The sequence below is a fragment of the Chelonia mydas genome, chromosome 1, assembly GCF_015237465.2.
Source record: "Chelonia mydas isolate rCheMyd1 chromosome 1, rCheMyd1.pri.v2, whole genome shotgun sequence".
In the NCBI taxonomy this organism is placed as follows: domain Eukaryota; kingdom Metazoa; phylum Chordata; order Testudines; family Cheloniidae; genus Chelonia; species Chelonia mydas.
Genome location: NC_057849.1, coordinates 19,580,505 through 19,597,229, shown reverse-complemented (window position 1 = coordinate 19,597,229; position 16,725 = coordinate 19,580,505).

Here is a 16,725-nt window from a genome sequence, read left to right as displayed (position 1 = left end):
ACACATGGCAGTGAAAGGCTCTGATGGGTAGGAGGCAGTGGGAAGCTGCTAGAGCCTTTCCCCACTGCCTCCCCCCCTCCGAAGCCTTTTCCCTGCTGCCAAAACCTTTCCTTGCACTGGGGAAATGTTCCGGCAGCAGGACACTACATTGCTAAAAAGAGGAGTCAATAGCAGTGCAGGTGGGGAGGCATGGATTGGATGTATAAAGAGCAATGTAGGGTACATACCCCAAAGTACTGGCACATCTTTACTCACCTCAGCAGTGCCTTAAATCTGGCTGGGGGGCACGCAGAGTATGTACTCTAGACGCTGCCATTAAGTGCAGACATAGTACCTCATAATAATAAGAATAATAATAATAATTAATAAAGAAAGCTATTAGGTTGATTATTAACAGAGTAATAAGCCATGTGGATAGGGGAGAAGCAGTAGATGTGGTATATCTTGACTTTAGTAAGGCTTTTGATACTGTCTTGCATGATCTTCTCATAAACAAACTAGGGAAATACAACCTAGACGGAGCTACTGTAAGGCAGGTGCACAACTGGTTGGAAAACCATTCCGAGAGAGTAGTTATCAGTGGTTCACAGTCAAGCTGGAAGGGCATATCAAGTGGGGTCCCACAGGAATCAGTTCTGGGTCTGGTTCTATTCGGTATCATCATCAATCAGTAGAGAGTACGCTTATAAAGTTTGCAGACTAATCCAAGCTGGGAGGAGTTGCAAGTGCTTTGGAGGATATGACTAGAATTCAGAATGATCTGGATAAACTGGAGAAATAGCCTAAGTAAATAGGACAAAATTCAATAAGGACAAATGCAAAGTACTCCACTTAGAAGGGAACACTCAGTTGCACACATAAAAAATTGGAAATGACTGCCTAAGAAGGAGTACTGTGGAAAGGGATCTGGGGATCACAGTGGATCACAAGCAAAATATGAGTCAACAGTTTAACACTCTTGCAGAAAAAGCAAACATCATTCTGGGATGTATTTCCAGGAGTGCTGTGAGCAAGACACAAGGAGTAATTCTTCCACTGTATTCCATGCTGAGTAGGCCTCAGATGGAGTATTGTGTCCAATTCTGGGTGCCACATTTCAGGAAAGATTTAGACAAACTGGAGAAAGTCCAGCGAAGAACAACAAAAATGATTAAAGGTCTAGAAAACATGACCTATGAGGGAAGATGAAAAAATTGGGTTTGTTTAGTCTGGAGAAGAGAAGACTGAGAGGGGACATGATAACAGTTTTCAAGTACATAAAATTTTGTTACAAGGAGGAGGGAGAAAAATTGTTCTTGTTAACATTTGAGGATAGGACAAGAAGCAGTGGACTTAAATTGTAGCAAGGGTGGTTTAGGAAAATCTTGCTAACTCTCAGTGTAGTTAAGCACTGGAATAAACTGCCCAGGGAGGTTGTGGAATCTCCATCACTGGAGATTTTTAAGAGCAGGTTAGACATAGACCTGTCAGAGATGGTCTACTTAGTCCTGCCATGAGTGCAAGCGACTGGACTAGACGACTTCTCAAGGTCCCTTCCAGTCCTATGATTCCATAGGCTAAGTACAACACAAGATACAAAAAATAGATGCAAACAGATTGGGGAGTACAAGGAAACAGTGAAGCAATATTAGCTTTAGCAGCGGTCTCTGCAAACCAACAGTTTAACCATTGTCAAGAAATGTTTTACGTTCATCTGAAGCATCTGTTCCTGGCCTCCGTCAAAGTTGGAACACTAGGCTAGATAGCCCACTAGTCCGATCAGAGATGGCAATTCCTATGCTCCTAAACCAGGTAACATCCACCAATTTAGTATGGAATATATGGTAAATTAGGATGATTATAAACAAAAGATATGGGGAAAGACCCTAAAGACATCAAGGAGCAATTAGTAGAAGGAGCCTGCCAGCACAGAAATGGGGATACAGGAACTGGTAGGAAAGTTAAGGAGCGTGTAGTTGTTAATAAGGGTCCACTTTAGTTTGTCGTCTTGTTTGTTGCCTGTTTGTTTTGCGTGGACCATTTGTACCAGTTTTGTTTAAATATTGTGTTTACATTGTGCAGTGTGTCACTCTAAAATTTAAACAATGAAAAAACAAACATAAAGTTGTCAAAAACAGCATTGGATACTAGTCAATTATAGCTCATTTTGCCTTGGCTGCCACATGACTTATGAGGAGAGGCTGAGGGAACTGGGGTTATTTAGTCTGCAGAAGAGAAGAGTGAGGGAAATTTGACAGCAGCTTTCAATTACCTGAAGGGGGGTTCCAAAGAGGATGGAGCTCAGCTCTTCTCAGTGGTGGCAGATGACAGAATAAGAAGCAATGGTCTCAAGTTGCAGTGGGGGAGGTCTAAGTTGGATATTCGGAAACACTGTTTCACTAGAAGAGTGGTGAAGCACTGGAATGGGTTACCTAGGGAGGTGGTGGAATTTCCATCCTTAGAGGTTTTTAAGGCCCGGCTTGACAAAGCCTTGGCTGGGATGATCTTGTTGGTGTTGATCCTACTTTAAGCAGGGGATTGGACTAGATGACCTCCTGAGGTCTCTTCCAACCCTAATCTTCTATGATCTCCAGCTCTAGGGCTGGATTCCATGGGTGCATACTTGAAGGGTGAACTGCTTAAGGACTACCCCCCACACTCCTCAGCATGATGTGGGCCTTGCTGTGGTGGGGTGTATAGACATTACACTGCAACAGCAACCAAAGGGTTAATAGACAGAACAGCAACTTTCCCACCTGCAGCTAATTGTTTAACCATTAACAGCTGAGCTAAATGGTTGCAACTCAGGCAGAGAGGGGCAAACTGGGAGGAAGTGGTGCAAGGAGTCTGAACCTCCAAGGACAAAGCACTGGAATGAGTTGCTCTTTGAAAGGGACCTGGGGGCAGATGAAGGTAAGGAGTGACCCAGCAGTGAGTCAGAGGAAGCAGAACTTAGCTGATCAGTACAGGGTACCTAGCTGGAACCCAGAGGAGAGGGAGGGTCTGTGTTGCCCTGTCTGCCTCCAAGGAAGGGGATATAAAGCCCTCTCGACACAAGGTGGCAAGGACTTTTGAGCCCAGGATGGGGCTGAAGACCTGGCATATGGTTATTGGATTTGTTTGTTGGTTTGGACTCTTTCTTCCTCCAGAAAGGGTGGGACTATAAGTGGCTCGGCTGGAGAGCTGAGTGCTGAGGAGGGGCAAGCCACTGCAGGTTTGGGGTGGCTTTAGACAGAAGCTGCCTGAGTCAGAAGCTGCTACGTTATCCCCGGCCACATGCGGTGTACATTGGCTGGTGAGTGACTTTTCAAGATCCAAACAAGGGCCTATCCTAGTCACACTCCCTGCATCTGGTGAGGTGCAGGAGCTGTCTCCTCCCTGTATCCTCGGGTATGTGCATCCCTCCACTCAGGCATTGTCACAGGCTGGGCTGGCCCTTGAAGGGCAATGGGCTCAGCCCACTTGTGTCTTGTTAGCTGCTTCCTCCGGTGACGAGTTTTGAGGCAGATAAGAGGGAGCCTGCTGGTGTGACTGAATCCAAAATTAATAGGCTGATTTCTTTTTTCCTCAGCACCACTGTTCCTTGTGTGCCATGGTACATTATTAAAATGAGTTTTATTAAAACTAGATGTGCATAGCCAAGGGGAAGCTTAATGGAAATGTCTAAATTACACTATTTCAACCATGTGCATGTATAGCGCACACAACATTGCACAGAGCAGACTGGATGAAAATGAAGTCCAAACTGCAGATGGAGAATAAACACTTTAATTAATGCTAACTTTTTTATAGTACTTGGAGGACCCACATGCTCGAGGAAGTAATTCTGTTCCCATTTGGTCATGCAGAAGCTAATTCTGATGAATCTGCTAATTTTGCCAGAGAGAATTCATAGTTGCCTATCTTCACCCTAGTACATTTTCCCCTGTAATGACTGTTGTTTGACAGCTGTTGTTTTCATGTAAATTTCACAGTACAGTTCATGCATCTTAGTGAAGTGATATAACTAGGAAGATAGTTGTTATTTTTTAATGGAACTAAATAGAGCTAATACAATTTTTCTAAAATGCAGTTTTATCCATCGTAGTCCTCTCTCACATTTATGGACCAAATTCTGCTCTCACTTATACCTGTTCAGTCCTGTAGAAATCACTGAGATTAGATGGATGTAACTCAAGGCACATTTGCCCTATTTATGTTACTGAAAGTTAACCAGTTCAGCCACTGGATAGTCTGTGAGCTTGTTTTTTCCACATCCTTGCATCTTCTGTAGTCATTTACCTCACTACAAAGGGAGTGTATAAGTGAGTGCTAGTGTTTTATACCCACTTCGCACAGGTGTAAATGGCAACACAAAGTGAAAGCTGGTGGAGAATTTGGCTCTGCTCCATGTTCAGAAATTATATGGCAAGAATGTGCCTCCTAGTCTTTCTCTACAAGAAGTCCTTGTCACCATTAGAATGGAAATAGTCAGCAAATTTGATATATGTGTTCAAGCACTGCATACAGTTAACACAGACTGGTGGTGGAACTGTATTTCACGCATAAGGCTCAGATTTTTTCATTGATATTTTTAGTAAAAATCAGGGACAGGTCACGGGCAATAAACCAATATCTGACCTGTCCCTGATTTTTACTAAAAATATTCCTGACAAAATGGGGAGGGGGGGGTCCAGCACCCACAGCAGCTGGGGGTTGTGGGGTCCCCTCACCACCCGCGGTGGCTGGGGAGCTGCTGGGGGTCCCCCCACTGCAGCTGAGCACCTGTGGGGTGCCCCCTGCCACCTGTCACTATTGGCAGCTGTGGGGGGCAGCTGTGGGGGGCCCCGCCGCCCATGGGAAGTGGGAGCTCCAGGGTCCCCTTGCTGCCTGTGGTGGCTGGAGTTGTGGGGGGCGTTCCCTGCCACCCTCAGTGCAGGTTCCCTACCACCACCTGCGTGGGCTGGGAGCTCTGGGGTCCCCTTGCTGTCCAGGCGCTAGGAGCCCCAGGCAGAAAATGTCATGGAGGTCTCTGGACGTCATGGATTCTATAACTTCCATGACCTCCGTGACATAATCACAGCCTTACTCTTGCATAAGAACATAAGAACGAACATACTGGATTAGACCAATGGTCCATCTAACCCAGTATTCTATCTTCCAACAGTGGACAATTCCAGGTGCATCAGAGGGAATGAACAGAACAGATAATCATCAGGTGATTCGTCCCCTGTCGCCCATTCCCATCTTCTGGCAAACGGAGGCTAGGGACACTTCAGAGCATGGTGTTGCCTCCCTGCCCATCCTGGCTAATAGCCATTGATGGACCTATCCTCCAGGAACTTATTTAGTTCTTTTTTGAATTCTGTTCTACTTTTGGCCTTCACAATATCCCCTGGCAAGGAGTTTCACATGTTGACTGTGCATTGTATAAAGAAGTACTTCCTTCTGTTTCTTTTTAACCTGCTGCTTTTTAATTTCATTGGGTGACTCCTACTTCTTGTGTTATGTAAAGGAGTAAATAACATTTCTTTATTCATTTTCTCTACACCCGTCAAGATTTTATTGACCTCTGTCATATCCCCCCTTAGTCGTCTCTTATCCATGCTGAAAAGTCCCAGTCTTTTTAATCTCTCCTCATATAGAAGCTGTCCCATACCTCTAAGAATTTTAACTGCCCTTCTCTGTACGTTTCCCAATTCAAATATATATATATTTTAGATGGAATGACCAGATCTGCATGCAGTATTTCAGATGTGAGTGTAACATGGATTTATATAGAGGCAATATGATATTTTCTGTCTTATTATCCCTTTCCAAATGATTCCTAACATTCTGTTACGTTTCTTGACTGCTGCTGCACATTGAGCGGATGTTTTCAGAGAACTCTCCACAATGACTCCAAGATCTCTTTCCTGAGTGGTAACAGCTAATTTAGACCCCACCATTTTGTATGTGTAGTTGAGATTATGTTTTCCAATGTGTACTACTTTGCATTTATCAACATTGAATTTCATCTGCCATTTTGTTGCCCAGTCACCCAGTTTTGAGAGATCCTTCTGTAGCTCTTCGCAGTCTGCCTGGGACTTAACTATCTTGAGTAGTTTTGTATCATCTGTAAATTTTGCCACCTCACTGTTGACCCCTTTTTCCAGATCATTTATGAATATGTTGATTAGTCCTGGTCCCAGTACAGACCCCTGGTGGAAGACACCAGTATTTGCCTCTCTCCATTCTGAAAATTGACCATTTATTCCAACCTTTATTTTCTTATCGTTTAAACAGTTATTGATCCATGGGAGGACTTTCAAGGATATCTGGGGCAAAGTTGTTCTGAGTGAGTGGCTAAATACTATAACAAGTGAATGACAGAGATACCTGGTACTACTCTAATGCCTTTCCATCAAGTTAGATGGAACGTGAAGCAACACTTTACAGTTATTAGCCAGATCTAAACACTGGCAAGATGTTGCTAATATGAAATATAAAATGACTTACTCATAATGAATAAAGGAATATTGCATTTTGTGTACGGTATTAGCTTCCTCAGTTCAGTCTGCATAAAGTAATGTATAGACATCACTGACACAAAGCCGCGTGAGAGAGACTCCCTGTAGACTGGACAAACCTGGGCAATGAATAACAGGAAAAGCAGAGACGTTTTGGCTGCTGTCTTTTTACATATAAATAGCAGTCCCAACTACTCATAGCTATTAAATGATAAAATGATCCCATGGTCCTTTTCACGAGAGTAAGGGTCCTAACCTTGGTGTTCTGGACAAATTCCAGCTCTGATGATTACATGCTCCCTGCTGAAATTAATCTTGCAGTTTCAATTAGAAAAGTTATTCTTCACTTCCCCTCCCCAAACCCTGTATTACTGCTGCTTTTCTCCATTGCTCTGTTTCAGTGGAGAATAAGCAATTTAAATACCAGCACATTTAAATACCAGCAGGCCCTTTAGCAGTTTGGGGCCCTTCAAGGTGAGACAATTGACAATAGTGTTGTGCTTTACTGTAGTCAAAGAACAGCCATGTACTGTACTTTCCCTCACGGATTCTTTTATTTTAGTAGAAAGAAAACAACAACCGAACAGATATGAAGGCTTTATTTCGAGAGCTCAGACTGGATGTGTGATTCACTCTGTCACAGCAGCCATCTGGAAATAACTCACAGGGTGTTATACAGAGGGAGAGGGGATCCTCTTGAAAGGTAAAGGTGTAGTACGGAGGAGAAAACTTTGCGGTTTCATAACTATATACATCACACATATAAAGCCATTTAATATTAGCAGTGTAAATGAGTCTCCCACTATAACAGGTTGTGGGAATGCAGTTAGACTTTACATAGAAAATGATGTGGAGTTGTGAAAACAGTAAAATGTTTGTGTCATGGACAGACTAAAAATACCACCTTTGCAAAAGCAGCAGCTTCTCTATACTCCTTGAGGTGCTTGCTAGTGTATTTTAATCTACTTATTCAACTCTGTGGTAGCAATTCAAGGAAGAGGGGCTTTGCCCAATTACAATTCAGTTCGTTCAGAACAACAGGGTGGTTTGTGTTGTTAAGTGCGGGACTCTGGAAGTAATGTGCAGTGGATAACAGGAGCAGCAACAATTTTATTTAACTTATTAATGGCAAAGTTACATATTCTTATGTGCCAGCAGATGGTGCACTTTTTATATTAACTAACTACATACATAGACACCTATGCACAGATCTCTCTCTCTTATCTAACTCTTCTGTAACAGTAGTTTGTATGTTAATTGAGACACTGTCTTGGATCCATAATTGGGAAACAGTCAGCCATCCCCTCTCCTTCCAGCTGTATAGCAGCCTGCGTCTGTTGGTAATGTCCTATCTCTCCGTGTTCTCCCTCCATCCCTCGCTGAGCTGAACGGGCATTTTCAGCATGGTGAATCAGCATAGCTGGCATTGAATTAGCAATTCTTAGTATTTCTGGGTGTTCAACTGAACTTCGATGAGGTAATTACTTCTGGAAATACCAGTTCAGCACAGCCGGGGACAAACAGAAAAGAGATGCAGACTTTCCCAGCGGGGACAGCTGGGGCTGCTGATTAAGGATGGATGAATCTGTTTGGGAAAACAAATCAACCTAAGCCACAGTTCTGAAAAACTTCCAGATGAGTTCCTATCTTAGTGAAAATGTTTGCAACAATTCCAAAAAGAGATTTGGCATGGTTTGTTTGTTATTTTGATTTTATTTTGTTTTTCGGCTCTTGAGGGGGTTTTTTGCCATTGTTGCTATCTAGTTTTCTCAAAGTCCCATGATCTAATTATCACAAATGCTAAATTACTTTTCTGGTCATATCCCTGCAGTGTCGCTAATGATGCTGTACTTGGATAGTCTCCTAGAAAGCCTCATGTGGCTGCATCTTCAGGAGCAGCAATGAAGTTTGCTCAGAGGATGAAATGCACACGTGTGGTGCAATGCATGATGATATAGAGCCATTATTAACTTGGTGATAGGTTGCATTGTATGCTGCCATAATTTGTATCAGTGCTGTCATCTGTACAGCTTAGTTTAGTAGTGGAACAACACCATACTATATTTGAAACAAAATAGTAGTCAAGTAACTGGGTTGAAATGGGCAAAAGTAATGAGGAAAAGCTGTAATAAATGATACTTTATGTCATGCAGATTTTACTTAATAAATACACTCATCCAAAAGGGATTTGAGACCCACATTTGCATGGTAGTTGTTCCCAATGAAAGAAGTGGTACTGTCCATCCATATCAGATTGTTGTGTGAGATTATCCGTACATGTAAACAACTACTCCAGAGCCATATGAAGTCTTAATTGGACTACACATCGGGCATTTTCCCAAAGAACAAACCCACATCAAGAGTATCAGATGCTAAGGACTATAAAACTTAAACATAGTAAAATTCCCATTCAAAGATCACTTGGTGGGTTATGTGAAAAGCAATGTTCCAGCCACAGAACCTATTCTTTAAAAAGTCAGGGACTAGGCTGTCTTGTCTTCTGAACTCGCTCAAATATTTCTACAACACCCATACCACTGGTTTCTAAGCACTGTGATATTTATACACGTTACTACAGAACTGTGAGGCAAGTGGGAATGGCCACCCACTTGTCTCATTATTTGTTGGATGCTTTTGTAATGCTGAAAGATAAAATAAGGCTGCAGAGCAGAAGGGGAAAGGAAAATAGTGATTCCATAGCCAAGGATGAACAAACGCTATTTACGAATTGATTGAAGCAGTCTGGAACGAATATCGTCCCATGCTGCTATTCTAGTGATGATATTAGCCGGAGACATTGTACTGCCATTTTGCAACATTAACACTGGGTTTGTGTTGATCCATGATCAATTATCATTGGTGAGACTAGTGCTAGTCAATGGGAGTTTTGCCATTAGCTAGAATTGGGTCTGAGGTGGAGTCAATTCCTAGCCTGAATATCTTTCTGTCACAGATCCACAGGACCTGTGCTAGGCCCTGGCTTTAAGGAATGGCTTGGGAGGACCCCTTCAGTGTTCCAGACCTGCAAGAAGGTCAGACTTTTCCACAAGGATAGATCACAGGACCTCAGCGCCTCCTAATCTGAGCCTGGGGCTCCACCTTTCCTGCTTCTCACTGTGAGCTCTGCCCAGTGGGAGGCAGATTCCTGTTCCTCTTCAGGGATCAATGCATGTGCTGCATCTCCGTGCAGCCTTTTCACAACAGAGCCTAGGGAAGTTCTTGGTTTCACATAGCGAAGCAAAGGTTAAGGCAGAGTTCAGACTGGCCAGCACCAGGGCTTCCTCAAGCCATCCTGCTGTGGGAACCATCTTCTCTTCCTTTCTCTGTTCCTCCTGTTTCAGTCCCAACTAAAAGACCAGTGTCTCTGTGAGGCCGGTCCTTTTCACTTCTGCCCATTGTTATCCTGCTACAAAGCCATGCTGCATTCACATGTTCAGCCTGTTGGGAGCCTCCCACGGATAAGTGTCAATTGTTCCGTTGTTGAGGTTTCCATTTTCTCTGTAAGTTTTCCACTGAGATGGGTTGGTTCCAGCTAGTTCTTAGTGACCCATTCCGATCCGCTGAGACAGCTATGTGACAAAGCACCTCCTGTCTCCTGATTTTGCCCCAGAAGCAGCGTTTTAACCCTTCTGCATCCACTGGGTGGCAATAGCAAAGCGATAGGTACAGTCATACAGATAGTTCATAAAAATACTGCAGAAAATTCCCACTTCTGTCACATCTTCTTGTTAGGGAGATTATGTAGTTCAGAAAAAGACAACTGTATCTACTAGTTACTTTTGGAGATATCACTGGGAGTTGGTGTCAAAGGAAAATAAATTAAGCAAAACATATGCAAAGACAATTAGCAACATAAGTAGGATTATGCTGAATTACAGTCTTGAGTGAAACAAGATGTTCAAATACCCAGCATGCTGTAGAATCTGAATTATTCTTTGTGCAGGGAATAGTGATAAGATAATGGCACAGCCATTCCCTTTGACTACAGGAAAGCTTTGCTCGTGTTTGTCTAAGAGTATATTTTATGATCATTAAGAGCAATGAAAGCAACTCAATAGGTAAAACCAGAAGATCAGAAGAAAACTTTTTCCAAGTCAAAGTCCTCTTCCCTAGGCTGCTTAGGTTGCAAACTGCTGCAGGAGTCACAAGTTGCTATTTCACTGCCTCCACAAACATGAGCAAATGCATGTACACCTTTGGAATAAGCAAACAAAAAATCAGTGTCGGGGAGTATAGTAACATTATGAGTCCTTCTCCAACCTCTCAGTGATTGGGAAAGAGTATGAGATATGCATAGAACCCAAATAAGCAGTTTGTGGGTCACTGTCCCCCTCTAGTGGCTGGTCCATATAAGAGGTCTGAGTTTGCAATAGCTTCCTCCTAAGGAATATACTCTTCTGTCTCGCACCATAGAAGCTCTGGTTTCTAGTGCTGAAGGTCCCAAAGTATAAATCCTGCTATTAGCCCAACAACACTGGTTATACTGACTTTTCCCTCCATTCCCGCACACGAAAACCAGCTGTCCATTCTTACTCTCCCAGCAGAAGACACCCAGGCAGTTCTCACAAAGAAAAAACCCCTTGCCCACCCCTGCAAAGCTCCCTGTGAGTTGGTTAGATTCACCAACCCTCCCACCACCCACACCCTGCCCGGACTGGGGAGGTGCACATTGCCAGAGAAGTGGCTCTATAGGAAGAGAGAAGAGAACGTTCCGGGGATGCAGTGAATTAACACATTCTCCAATAAATCTGGCTATGCCCCATATTTCCCAGCTAGTTTCCCCTTTCTCTCTACGCTACTTTCCAGGCTTTGCTTGCCACCTGCAGTCACCCTGGCAGGGGAAATTGCAGCTGCTTTTAGCTACAGCTAAGTCCCCGGCAGAGTTTCTGCCTGGGAGAATTTAGCCCACTGCATATAAATAGCTGTGGCCGAGAGCATAGCAGTAAGTTAGGCTCTTTTCACATCATGGAGTCAAAATGTGTCTGACTCAACTAACGTCCCAGAGGGACTAGATTAAGGGGCTTTGGTGTAACATAGGAAAGGGCATGATCTGAGGAAACCTTGGGAATACTGCAGAGAAGGGAGTCAGCACCATAGGAACTGGATGAAGTGGAATGAAGCATGAGAGAAATTAAGTATCTGTCACTAGGGGGCAACACAGTATCAGATAAGTGGATGAACGCTCCCCTGGAAGCCACTGAAATATGGGGACAGGAGCATAACACCATATGGAGGGCAGGCCGGTGAATCACAGCAGAATGACAAAATGCGTTTTGCTGCCCTTGCTCATCACACTGAAAATATTCAGCAAAGGATGGGGGGTAGAGCTGGGGAGGGGACTCCAGCTGCTGTGATTGGATCAATAATGCCAACTGCTATATGGTGTCAGATGTGAGCACTACCTGACTGAAGACATGACAGAATCATATTCATTGCCAAGGCGGAGAAGGAGTACAAAAGTGATTGGTTGGTTGACTGAGTTTCAAGCAGTCAGACAGACTTAGGACTTAAACCTGTAACAACAACTCCAGTTTGTCTCTCAGGAAACTAGTTTAGCTCTTAGGAGGAGCCAATTCATAAACTCTCAGCAGACCATCTGCACTGCTTTTCAACAGGACTCAGCCAGCAAGGATCTGGAGATACTCTTTTCCTTCCATTACATTCACCCCCACCCCTCTGTCTCTGTGAGACAAAGATTGGGAAGGGGAGCAGGGAGATGTTGCCTTGGCTTCTAAAACAGGTTACATTGTTTTAACCTTGACTAACTTCAGTAAAGTCAATGGAATTACACTGGTATAAAACCAGTATAAATCAGATCAAAAGTTGGGCCCATTGTTCAGTTAACAGTTTGACCCATTTTGATTGTAGAATACCCAGCAATTGACACAAAGGATACATGCTACCTACCAAGGTACACTATCAAATGGTGTTTAAAGGGGGGGTAATAAGATCTTGTACAGTAAACCTATTTTTCCTGGTTTTAGTGTTCATTAGTTGATGCTTTGGATTTCTGTAACACTTCCTTTATCGTTACAGTACCCATGCTGTCAATAAGTCACTTGTGTCAGCCTGTGGAAGTGCAACCCAACACCCTACAAAATGCTGCTGTGTCAGCTTCAGCCATCGCAGCAAAGTCAGCAGAGTTCTTGTACAGCGCTTAGAGCAAAGTGTTTGGCTGCCCCTGGAAAGGTGCAAGTTTTTCGAGAGGGAGTTCCCATGGCCTTTGTCAATCTAAACCTTTTGGTCCCATAGAATTAACCTTTCAGTCAGACTCCATCTATAGTATGCAGATCTTGAAGCTCAGCTGTTTTGTTTTTAGGATTTGCCTTTGCTGGACTCATTGACGTCTTTGTCTTTTGTCATTTTTGTCAATTAAGACATTTAGACAAAATTTTGAAATTTTAAAAAATGGGGAAAACTTTCAGCATTTGTTTTTTACAGATTTTCCCCCTCCCCCTAAAACTTTTTAACCAACAATTAATCTAGTTGAAATGTTATCAATTTCAAAATTTTGATTTCTGAGGGGAAAGGTAGGAAATCAGGATGAAAAAATGGTTGAAGTCCTTGCTATTGCTGCTCCTCATTTTAGACCTGACCATACTCCGTGTGTAGAGACCTAGAACTTACAACCAAACTCAGAGGGTGTGAAAACGTGTGAACTAATACCAACAAGAACCCACAGTCAGCACGCAGTCATACTGAAATTAGAAACAGGTTTGACATGATGAAGACGACCATGAGTGATTACCTGTGTGGATGACCACAATCAATAGTAACATGCCTTTTATATCCTGAAATAATGGGTGTTATTCTGATTTGCACTGATGTAAGTGAGAGTAGGAGTAACTCTACTGAAGTCCACTGTTAGTGGTATAAGTGAGTGGAGAATTAGGCCTACATGCTCTCACTTCTTTTGCTGGATACAAGTAGTTATAACCAGTAATTCAATATCTGAATCCTTTTCACAGTATAGACGAGTTTTTAGTGGGAGGCCATTCTTGGTCAGATCCAAACCAGGATGGGGCCTATTTTCTTGTTTTATACCTTTACATTGTAAACTGTTAGGGACAGGGCTATTCTTATTGTGGTGGGTATGTTGTGGAAGAGTACAGTGCCTAGGACAATGGGGCCCAATCCTTGACTGCCTGTAGATGCTAGACCAATACAAATAATTATAGTCTCTCTTTGGTTATGGTTTGGATGCAACCAAAATCATGTTAGAACAGCCATTCTTATGAAACTTCATTCAACACTGATGAAAAATCTTATCTTGCGAGAATTCCACTTTCAGAAACAAATACATCTTGGGACTGACTGATCTCGTACTTCCATCATTTTGGCATAAAATCTTGTAAGACTCATACAAGAGTTTTGTGCCCATTGAATGAATCCACTTTAATGCAAATCCTGTAAGCCACTTCCACTGGGTTTAATGAAAGCCCTCCCCAGTGGTGCAAACAGAAATAATTTCTTGACGGTACTGCACTCATGGAAGGGGCAGAAGGGCAGTGGGCACATGACCTCTCCATGTGACTCCTCCCTGCCCCAACCCCCACAATTTCCCCATCCACTCTGACACCCCCCTTTTCATATATAAACATCAACATGCTTAACTACTCACTCCCCCCACCCCAAATATGTAGTATTCAGTCTGTTTATATAGAATATGGGAGTTGGGTAAGGAGCCATTTCAGCATATGTATGACTTATTAAAAGACAAATTTTAAGTAGAACTGTATCCTAAACTGCTTTATGGTATTGTACCCAAACATTGCATTTAAATAGGGGATTCAACTACTTTATAGGAGCAGACTCCTGAAACTCTTACCAGCCCACAAAAGTGGTCTATACCCATGCAAATTGTCCCATTGTCTTCGATGGGATTGATCAAATGATTAAGGGTTTACAGGATTAGGTTCCAAGTTTGTAAATCTTTATGAATGAAACTGACAATGCCTGAGCTGTCAGATCAGAAGGAGTTTCATTCCAGTAAAGGTGGGCAAATGTGTGATAAGTCTTAGCTCCGTTGCTAAGATGAGGAACATATTTTCAGCAAAGTTCTTGGCAGATTCCTGAGGCAGCTGGTTTAAGGCTGTCAGTGTCCGGCATTATAATCTTCATTTATAATTCTCTCACCCACAAAGCTGGAAAATGAGGCATTTGTTTTCTTTGTTTTGCTGCTCCAGTTCCAGTTAACAAAACACATGTTAAACTAGTTTGGCTACAAAGAAGAATTCTAGGTACACTGGGGACAATACCTGATTCCTATCAGGCTGCAGAACTGGTTCTGGCATCAGAATCTAAACATCCTCTGGTCAGTGCAAGCAGAGGCATTCCTCTAATGATTTGGACTTGATGTGCTGCAGTATGGATGTCATGGATAATTCAGACCAATGGGGAGAAACAGAATCAAAAACACTGTTTAAACACCTTTCCTCCCCCTCCTCCCCACCCTTTTTGAGGACTCCTGGCCAATGCCACAGCACAATACATGTGCTAACAAATTTTAAACAAAGCCTTTGTTTAAGTTTGTTAGCATGTGCATTATGCTGTTAAAGCCATATAAAGAATGAATGTCCTTATTAGCCGATTTCTGCTCTGTTAAGGAGCAGAGTGCAGCCCTAGCCGCAAGTCTTTCTGGTACCGCTTTCCCCTTAAAAATCTCTTGCCGGTACTGCATATTGGAGGGTACCGCCCTACTTGCACCCCGGCCCTCACCGACACTCAGGATCGGGTCCATCACGTGCAGCATGTGCTTTTCAAGCTCTCTGTACCAGCTGACGTCAGTGAGCATGACTGTGTTGTGTGTATTCTGTAGGCTTTGGACAGCTTTTTATTTCATGCACCATTCCCCACTTGTTATGGTAATCCTACAAAGTAATATTTCATTAACACAGTTAAAAAGCTGAAAGAAAATTGAGAAATAATTGTACTCAGGCATGCTTGTAACAGATTTCATTGCACTCTAACATCACAGGCTGCGCTCCCATGCAAGTGACATCTATTGACTGAAAAATAAACAAGAGTTAGCAAGATGGTTTATTTGTTCATTTTCTTTGTGGCTTGGGAACTTGGACCCAGCTAAAAACAGCCCAATTAACCCACCTTAGGTACCAGATTCAGAAGCAGCTGTGTAAAATTGTATATATCTCAGCTAGGCCTATTTCTCTTCCCACTGAAGTCTGTGGGGGGAAAAAGCTGGTACAGAGAGCTTGAAAACAACTTTCACTGCGGACAGAATTTGCTCTGACATGTGTCACTTACAACACTCTAGGTGTCAGTAAGCAATGAAAATCAGGATTAATCTAAATGTGCATCACATATGATGTAAAGTGTTTACAGAGGGATTTGAACTGCAGTCAGCTGTCAAAATGGCACACTGGTTGTGTAAACAGTAGTGAGACCAGCACAATATCAATGTGAAGCCATTTGCTAATAATAGCTCTAAAATGGCTAGTGTCTGCAAACAACGTGTTCTAAAAATGGACATAGTTCTTCTCTTTGCAACCTAAATAATTTTAAGAAGTATTTGTGCTATCAAGTTGGAAATGCCAGAATTAGCTTCTGTCATTATCTTCATACTAACTGGTATAGATGAAAAGAATAAAAATAGTCAAAAATACACAACTTTTAAAATATTTCTCCCCACTTTTCTCTCCCTTAAGAACAGCACCCTCCCCAAACGTTCTCTGTCCTATTTGCCACAGTCAACCCCCTTCACACCCTGAACCCCTTGCTGCCTCCCAGAGGAAAATGTTCAGCCTCAGTTTGACAGGAAAAACAGAAAAATGTGGACTGTCAAGTCTAAAGGAGCTCTCAGCTGCTTCTCCTCCCCATGGAAAGTGGGTGGGGTGGTGCTTTCCACACGTGGCCCACATGGCTGGTGGTGGCACACATTCACGTCACCACCTTTAAGGAATTTGGGTCCATCCACCCCGTGCCTAGTTATTTGGTCTCAGGCAATGGGTTAGGACTTGTGTCTGTGGGGGCGGGGGGAGGGGTGTCAGGTGACCAGGCATCATGTGATGATAGCTTGGGATGTGTCTTCCTATAAGAGAAAGTCTCCTCAGTCAGAGAGACGATGGCCAAGGTGAGGAAAGATCTAGGAGGGTCTCTCCACAGAAGCCCAGAATGGGCCTGGCAGAGCTCTCCTGCTTAGAGGTATTGGGGGAGTTGGGTCCTGGTGCCCTGACACAAGAGTAACTGAGACAGACCTGCACAGAGGCTCTTGCAGGAGACCCAGGTGGGACCCAGAGTC